Source organism: Onychomys torridus, chromosome X, assembly GCF_903995425.1.
Source record: "Onychomys torridus chromosome X, mOncTor1.1, whole genome shotgun sequence".
NCBI lineage: Eukaryota > Metazoa > Chordata > Mammalia > Rodentia > Cricetidae > Onychomys > Onychomys torridus.
Window position 1 is genome coordinate 2,676,025 of NC_050466.1, and position 7,395 is coordinate 2,683,419.

At 46.0% G+C, this 7,395-nt stretch overlaps 1 long non-coding RNA gene across 1 annotated transcript; it reads right to left on the reverse strand.

Moving 5' to 3' along the window:
• Positions 1-2,002: 2,002 nt before the first annotated feature.
• Positions 2,003-4,861, reverse strand: LOC118573894. The gene is made up of 2 exons (XR_004943680.1): positions 4,712-4,861; positions 2,003-4,341 (listed from the first exon to the last, which is right to left on the reverse strand). It is a non-coding gene; the product is annotated as an uncharacterized LOC118573894 (long non-coding RNA).
• Between the last annotated feature and the right edge of the window lie 2,534 nt (positions 4,862-7,395).

Below are 7,395 nucleotides of genomic sequence, written 5' to 3' on the forward strand. Positions count from 1 at the left end.
CTCTGGAAGAGCAGCAACCTCTGAGCCATCTCTCCAGCCTCCACAGGAGGTTTTTATGGAGTCTGATTCAAGGTCAGACCAGACATGTCTTGATAGTGCTAGAGTTCACAAACATTCAGCTGGAGCAGAGTGTTGGTGGTGGTGGGCTATTAACCAAGAAACCTAGATGCAAGGTTAAGCCAAAGAATATTCATCCAGAATTTCAATACTAAATACTAAAAAAGGACAGTGTGGTGAAACAGTTTAGGGGAGTTTAGGATTAGAACCAAGTAGAAAAGGTCACAGAATAGTGTAGTGGGTAGCCATCCCAGCCTTGGCCTGGAAGTTCCAACTCCCATTGAGGCGTCAGTAATGGTCACGCCCACAGGGCAGGGCAGAGAAGGAAGTGGAAGACCGAGGATGAAGAGGAGGTCTCGCTCTTGGTTCCAGGACCCTGGATGCTGGAGGTAGACCGAGCAGAGTTCTCCAGAGAGCCCCGCCGGACTGCGCTATACCCTTGCCAGACCCTGTAACCTACCCCTTCATTTGTAAGTTACCCCACAAAATAAACCTCCCTTTTAACTACGTGGAGTGGCCTTAATAATTTCACCAATAGAAGAGTTAACAGACACAAGAGTATAAGGCATGTTAAGAGTAGTTATAGAGGAATAGAAACTAGAGGCCAGTGGCAGTGGGGAAAAGAAAAAGAAGAGAGGACAGAAGTTGAGGGAAGATCTGAAATGAATCAAGAGGGACTACAGTACTGAGGTCCCAGAAGCACTGGTATGGAAAAACTAACAGGCTTAAGTTTTCAGGTTTTGGAGCTGAAGAGCATTGCTCATGAGTTACCCCAGATCTGGACTCAATGGTCTTGGAAAGATGGATTGAGAGTGGAAGCAGAGTCCCAAGTTGGAGGTAGGATACCATGACACTGATGGAAGGGTTAAGGAGACCGAAGCTAAGAGTAAAGGTCCTGATGGTGGAGGCATCCACAGAGATCCAGGTTTCAGAGTAGGCCATACGGACGCCAACAACAGTAGAATTGAAAGTATCTGGTGGCTGGAGAGATGGCTCAGTGGCTGTGAGCACCAGTTATTCTTTCAGAGGACCCGGGTTTGGTTCCCAGCACCTACATGTAGCCTACAAATGCGTCTGTAACTCCAGTTCCAGGAGACCTGACACCGTTCTGGCCTCTGTGGATACCAAAGGTATTGACGGCACACAGACATACATACAGGCAAAGCAACCATACATATAAAGTAAAATTATTTTAAACTGAAACAAAATAATACTCCAAAATATCTGGCTAGGCTTGGTGGTGAATGCCCGTAATCCAGCACTTGGGAGGCTGAAGCAGGAAGACAGTTAGAGGCTAGCCTGGGCTACACAGACTCTGTCTCAAAACAGTGTTTGAGTTTGAGGCCACAGCAGATAGGCATTGGTGAAGGAAACAGTAGGAAATACCAAGGAACAGATTTATAGTTCAGTGGCAGAACTTTTGCTAAGCACACACACAGGTCCAGGCTCCATCCCTAGGAACAAAACCAAACAAATGCCCAGATCTGAGGCCAGACCAAAGAGACAGTAATGGTAGAACAGTTGACAGAGGCCCGGGCTTAAGTTTGGATCCCATGGGCATTTCCTGCTAGTAGAGAGGTCGTAACTGGTAACATTAGGGGAACTGATGGTAAAATACTAGAATTCCAGATACAAGGTTAAGATTGAGACTCATCAGAGCAAAAATAACAGAAGTCCATATTCCCATTCAAAGTCAGATGGGCAGACAACTGTTGGTGGAAGCTCAGGTTTTAGGCTTGAGTAGCGGTACACACCGGTGGGGATAATTGAGGAAACGCGCAGCTTCAGGCTCAGCCCCGAGTTGCTCATGATAGAGCAGCACTTGGCTACCACCTCTGGTCAAAACTAGACAAAGGGCGTAGAGCACGACTAGATCCAATGGGATGATGGAAAGTCTGATGTCAAGCCAGAGGCACAGTGATGACGAAGTAAGAGAGGCCCAAGGTTGACCAATAGCATTATTATTTTTTATTCTTTCTTGTTTACTCAGTGTTTAGGTTCCTGTAGGTTGTGAGTCAAAAGTGTCTCCAAGATGAAATTAAAGTAGAATGTTGATTCTGCCACCTCAAAAATTTTACAAGGAGGAAAGCCCCCAAATCATGCAAACAATAGTCATCAATCATCCTGAAACCACTCATTAAAGAAAAATGGAGAGCGTGAAGAAATGGAAGTTAGAGAAAACTGGTATTTCCCCCAATTATCTTGCTACCTGTAGACCTTGATTGGAACTGTATCTACTTGGTGAGGCAGAGTTACCACACAGGTCTGAACTGTTATCCTTGGGAGGGCCTCACTGAAGATTAGCATTTAATTGGTGTGTGGTACCCTTCCCGTCAGCTATTCTGTCTGTCTTCACAGGTAATCACTGACCCTGAAGCTGGGTTAGGAATGTTGGCACACACACGATTTTGACAACATGACCAGTCTAGCTCACTCATATCATTATTTCATAACCATTTGCCTAAGATCTGTCTGATGGAGCCAGAAGTGCTTTAGCTACAAGTGATCATACTATTAAACGACAGATTAAACAAACAGGGAAGTATCTTCTTCCCTCAAAGAGCTGCTGTTAGTTCCACAGCTCAGCAATATTGTGCTACCAGGTAGGTGACTCTGAAGTCCCAAGATGTTAGCTGAGGTTCCAACTGATGCAAATGTAGCAGCAGCACAAGGATCTGGGAGAATTAGCTGTAAGAGCCCCTGGTGATTCTTCAAACTGAAATTTCTTCAAGATTCTAACCACTGACAATGCTTTTGGAACTTATTTCCTTGCCAATATCCAATAATGAACTAGTTTAGCATTTGGTCTCTGAGCTGGTCAAGGCTTAAATTAGGGCCCTGGATGGACATGGGAGGAGCTAGGGGTGAGCTTACAGATTTTCTCTTCCTTCCTCCCCACAGCAGGAGCTGTAGCTCAACCCAAGTCCACGGCTGCCTGCATGCCAGTCTAGAACTCCAGGAACTCAGCTCACCACTTCTGCTCCCTGGTTGGGGGCCACGAGTCAATGCATAGAAAAGAGTGGGGTCCACCTAGCCAGAAGCTGTCAGGTTGGGAACTTTTACAATTGAATCTGATGAAACCCTTGGGGCTGAACTCACCATTCATTCCTCTCCTAATTTCTCCATTGCTGTCTGTTCCTGCACCCCAACCTCCCTCACCCAGGAAAAGGCAAGCTCCTCAGCATGGCCCACGAAGCCCTCCAGACCTAACGTCATGTGTCACACCCCAGTCTCGGTGCCTCTGCGCTGACCTTTCTTTCTGTTGAGGACGTTCTTCTACCACCCCCCTCAGTTCATTCAGATCTTCAAATGACATCACCAAAAGAAGCTCCCCGCTCCCGTCCCTGCAACCTCATCCCTTTCCTCCCTCTTTGTCTCCACACCGCCCATCTTTGCCTAGTCTATTTATATACAGATGCTTCTCCATTCAATAGGGTTAGACCCCAACCAATCTGCCTTAACTTGAACTAGCGTATGTCGAAAATGCATTAATATACCTAACCTACCAAACACCCTAGCTTAGCCCCACCTACCTTAAATGGGCTCAGAACAGTGACATTATTCTACAGGTAGGCAAACTCACCTAATGCAAAGTCTATTTTATAACAAAATGTTGACTAGCTCATGTAATTCACTGAACACCTTACAGAAAGTAGAAAAACAAGACCAGGTGTATGTGTGTGGTTCTGTAGCACTGTAAGGTCAAAAAGTTGAAAAATTATAAAGCAAATCATACTCCAAGGAATGGCTGTACTTCGTGTACCAGGGCGGGAATTTCTGTTGCTTGAGGCCCCAGCAGTACCCGTCCTTTTCAGAACAGTTCCTGACAACACAGCAGGTGCTCTCTCTCATTCCTGTCTACTGACTGCACAACTACGTGACACATCACAGCAGATATACTCAGTGCTGTTGCATGGATGAACACAGTACTGCACAACTGAGGAAGTGAGCTCCCTTTCACTGGAGGGCTCAGTGCTCCCTATTGCCCCCTCGTGGGAGACCTGGGAGTTGCCCCTCAACACAACCACAGAAATTTTATTTACAACACAAGACTGGAGGGAGAGGAGGGAACGGTGGGCAGCGCAGGGCTGGCAGAACCCTACTTTTGCTCCCGTCTCCAGACGATGACCATGCCACTGGCGTCACTGGAGGCCAGCAGACTCTCGTCACAGTTGAAGCTGACATCAAGCACAGGTGCACTGTGGCCCTGCAGCTTGTTTACAGCAGCCTTGGCCGCCCGCTCCACGTCAAAGAAGTGAACACACATATCCTCACTGCCTGTCACTGTCCGGATAAGAGGGAGAGAGGATCAGGAGCCTCGTGGGAAGTCCTTGAGGTTATGTGAGGTGGGAGGGCCTCACGTAGCTTGGGGTAGTCTAAAAGGAACCATCCCTAGATGGAGTACATCTGCCTCTGTTGGTTCTATGGGCAGTATGGGAGGTTTTAGGGAAGTGTGGGGTCTCTGTCTCAGCTATGAAATTCCCAAGGTGTTTGTGGCTCCATGTTGAAAGTGTTTAGGCATGAGGCTGTTAGGGCATAAGAGACCACAAGGCCCAGGATTTCATGGCATCAGGGTGTCATGATGATGGAGCCAGGCTGGCAGTAGTACTGGTCTCTTCCCAGTTACCCGGGTCCCCTGCTCCTGAGCACTCACCCACACAGGCCCCCTGGCGGAAGGACATGAGGGGGCAGAAGATACTGCGCACAGGGTGTGAGCTCTGCTCAATGGGGAAGCTTCTCTTCAGTTGCAGAGTTCCTTCATTGTCCACCACTCTGAAGAGAAGGCAAAAGAAAGGGTGTCAGGACAGAGCCTCAGCCTCAGGAGATGACCAGCAGTTTATGTTCGGAATCCTGTATCTGAGACATTCACAATGGTTATGACATTCAGATCAATTTTCATTTGGAGACAGTCTTACTATGCTGTACAAGCTGAGTTTGAACTCAGGCATTCAAGTGATCGTCCTGCGTCAGCCCGCAGAGTGCTGGCATCACAGGTATCTGTCATCACCCCTAACATTGTTTTCAACTTCCTTGTTTTCATTTTATGTGTATGGATGTTCTGTCTGCATGTGTGTCTGTGCACCATTAGTGTATAGTACTGGAGGAGGCCAGAAGAGGGTGTTGGATCCCTTGGACTGGAATTACAGAGTTGTGAGCCGCCATGGTGGGTGCTGGGAACTGAACCTCACTCATCTGTAAGAGCAACAAGTAAGTGTTCTTAAGTGCTGCTGAGCCATCACCCAGCCCCTTAGTTTTTGTTTTAAGATAGGATCTTACTGTGTAGTTCTGGCTGGCCTGGAACTTGCTATGTAGATCAGTCTAGCTTTGAACTCATAGAGCTCAACCTGCCCCTACCTCCCAAGTGCTGTGATTTAGGACTAAAAGAAAAAAAAAAAAGCAACAAGGACTCTTGAGATGCTGGGCAGTTTTCCAGACCTCTTTGAGAAACTGGTTTCTCTCTCTCTTTTTTTTTTTTTTGTTTTTGTTTTTGTTTTTTTTGTTTTTGCTTGATTGTAACACTGGTTGGCCTCAACTTGTGAGGCCTGGTAAGATGACTCTGGGCTTGTTCACAGGTCTGACTTGACCTCCAGATCCCACAATGTGCTAGGAGAGAATAACATGGGAGAGAGACAGGCTGTATATTTTGTGACATACACCTACACATAGAATTTTATGTTTTTGTTTTGCCAAGTATATGGCCAAATGCACTACAGTTATATGTCACTTAAGGAAATACATACTCAGATGTGTTAAAGTGATTTCAAGTATCAAATGTCCTTCAAAAATCAAATGTCAATAGCTAATCTTTTTTGGTACTTAGAGATATGGTTTCTCTGTGTAACATCCCAGGCTGGCCTTGAACTCAGATCTGCCTGCCTCTGCTGAGATTAAAAGTGCACTGCTGTCACCCACCCTAGATAGTACAATCTTGTTGAGACTACCATTGTACATGCTGTCCATTCATTGACCATCATGCTCTGCAGTTCATGATTGCCCCAAAACCCTAGTAACTACAACAAGAGGGTCTACTGGAAATGATTGACTAAAGTTGTATGATAAATTGTATAAGTGTGTGTTCTATTTCTTTTGCTGTATCCTATGGATTTTGTATTGTATTTCTGTTTGTCTAAATTTTAAATTTCCTTGACCCGTTGGTGATTTAAAAGTAACGTATTAGGGTTTCTACTGCTGTGGTACAACATGGCCATAGATAACTTGGAGAAAAGGGTTTATTTTGCTTACACAGTCCATTACAGGAAGTCTGGGCAGGAATCTAGAGGCAGGAACTGGTGGCTCGCTCAGCATGCTTTTAGAGGATTCAGGACCACAAGCCTAGGGTGGGACTGCCCAGAGTGGCCTGGGCCTTCCACATCAAGAAATTACACCACAATGCTTGAGAGTTTTTCCTACAAGAAATAAATGGTTTTGTTGCTTTTTCTTGAGATAGGGTTTTTCTCTGTAGCACTATCTTCCCTGTCTGGAACTCTGTAGAACAGGCTGGCCTTGAGTTTAGAGATGGGCCTGCTTCTACTTTCTAGATTCAGAACATGTGCAGGGCTGGAGAGATGGCTCAGAGGTTAAGAGCACTGACTGCTCTTCCCAGAGGTCCTGAGTTCAATTCCCAGCAACCACATGGTGGCTCACAGCCATCTGTAATGAGATCTGGCGCCCTCTTCTGGCCTGCATATATCCCTGCAGACAGAACACTATATATAATAAATCTTTAATAAAAAAGAAGAAAAAACGTGTTACTGTGCCCATGGGCTATGGACCAGGAACCACCCTTAAAAATGACTGTCAACTCTTCAGCTAGTGATAGGAGCTCTTGAGCCCTTGTAACTCCACCATGCTGGAGTTGATGAGTGTAGTGGGCCTAGGATGTCTGGACGGTACTAAGTCCAGGCCTAACAGGTGGTGGTACCTTAAATCCCAACACTCAGGAGGCAGAGGCAGGTGGATCTCTGAGTTCAAGGCCAGCCTGGTTTACAGAGTGAGTTAAGGACAGGCTGCAAAGCTACAGAGAGAAACCCTGTCTCAAAAAAAAAAAAAAAAAATCTTTCCACCCACTCTTGGGAGAGGGCCCCTTAGCCTTGAAGAATGTGTGATAATGTCTCCAGTTTCCTAGTCTCTACACAGATACTTTGCACTTTGACTAGATTCTGTGTTAGCTGTCATTCTATGTTCATGAGGGCTGCACTAATCTGAATAATTTGGAGGACAGATAAATACAGTGTCTATTTAGCAAAATAATACCTTGGCCCCTGGGATCTGCATGCTCTGCACAAAGGGCCCCTGGCCATATTTACAGGCCCAATCCTGCATTACAACTTGCGAATG